At 45.0% G+C, this 1,719-nt stretch overlaps 1 non-coding gene across 1 annotated transcript; it reads right to left on the minus strand.

Moving 5' to 3' along the window:
* Window positions 1-114, minus strand: LOC139274419 (U5 spliceosomal RNA). The gene has a single exon (XR_011595477.1). It is a non-coding gene; the product is annotated as a U5 spliceosomal RNA (small nuclear RNA).
* Window positions 115-1,719: the final 1,605 nt, after the last annotated feature.

Below are 1,719 nucleotides of genomic sequence, written 5' to 3' on the forward strand. Positions count from 1 at the left end.
AGCCCCACTAAAGCAGGGCCTCGAAAAATTAATTAAAACTCTGAATGTTACTCTCCACGGAAATCTTTAGTAAAAGGCGAAAGATTTATGCGATCTGAAGAGAAACCAGAGTATACTAATTATTCACGCGCAGCTCCTCGCCCCCAAGCGACGGCTTGCCTCTTTAACGTTGTGGTGAGCCGCTAGAACTAATTTCTGGAAAAGATATATTACCACAAATCAATACAGCGCGAGGGAAAGTAACTGAAAACTTCAGTGTCCGTGAAAATCAGTTAAACCTGAAGTTTATTTTAGGCTCTTGCTAAGTATTATGAAGAACATTGTGGGTATGTAAATGAGCTTGAGCTTTGTGTGGGCTGGGTTTACAGTGACGTGTCCAATTCTTCGGTACAACTTTACTTCGGGTTTTTATTCTCTCTCGGTGTGTTTGAAGCTTAAGGTAAACATTTTGGATCAGTGCGGTTTCTGCTAGTGAGCAAACGTGTTTTAGTTCATACAGGAAGCCATTAACACAATGAGAGCAGACACAGCTCAGAGCCGTGCACTGTCCACGTCTAGTATCTATTCCACTGATTTCAATGATATAAACCAGACTTGTTGATGTATTGGTCTGAATTTTTTAAAATTTCAAATTATACTTTATTCATATAAAAATTTGTACAGTACATTCAAAAGCAGTTCAGTACATTTAGCTGCTGTCAGCAATCCCACACACGACATTTGGCTGCTGACGGCAGTTCCGTTGGATACATTTTCTTGCTTTTCATTTCGAGTACAATTCGGTACAATACGGGATACATTGTAGTACATTCGCCAAATTACATTACATGTGTCACTATACAGTCCACGGAATGGGCGACAGTACATTTACATTTTTTTTTCTTTTCAACGTGCATTACGAAACAGACCTTGCATTGTACATAGCACGACATAGGTATTTACAGATCATGGTGCTCCATGTACACAAAAAAGAATTACAAGTACGGCCCGAGGGGAGTTTTGTACTGATTCCTGCCCCTCGGTTTACCGTGGCAGAAGGGCTTTAAACTGTGGCACTTCCGCACCGTGCCTTTGCGGCGGCTGCACCAATTTTAAGTGCGTCCCTCAGCACGTAATCCTGGATCTTGGATTGCGCCAGTCTGCAACACGCAGACGTGGACATCTCCTTGCTGTGGAAGACCAGCAAGTTTCGGCAAGACCAAAGAGCGTCTTTGACCGAGTTGATGGCCCTCCAGCAGCAGGTGCTGTCTGTCTCGGTGTGTGTCCCTGGGAACAGCAAGTAGAGCACAGAGTCTAGTGTTACGGAGCTGCTCGGGATGAACCTCGACAGCAACCATTGCATCTCTTTCCAAACCTGCCTTGCGAAGGCGCAATCCTGAAGGAGATGCATGACAGTCTCGTCCGCCCCGCAGCCGACTCGGGGGCACCGTGCCGTGTTGCTGAGACATCGGCTGTGCATGAACGCTCTGATGTGTAAGGCCCTCCTCACCGCCAACCAAGCTACGTCTTGGTGCTTGTGTGAAAGCTCCAGCGATGAGACATTCTGCCAAACGAGTTTAACAGTCAAAAAATTCCAGAAGATTCGTCAAGCATGATTTCTCTTTTATAAATCCATTCTGACTTGGACCGATCCTGTCACTGCTTTCCAAATGCGCTGCTATTTCATCCTTAATGATTGATTCCAACATTTTCCCCACTGCTAATGTCAGGCTAACCAGT

This window comes from Pristiophorus japonicus, chromosome 9, assembly GCF_044704955.1.
Source record: "Pristiophorus japonicus isolate sPriJap1 chromosome 9, sPriJap1.hap1, whole genome shotgun sequence".
Taxonomy (NCBI): Eukaryota; Metazoa; Chordata; class Chondrichthyes; family Pristiophoridae; genus Pristiophorus; species Pristiophorus japonicus.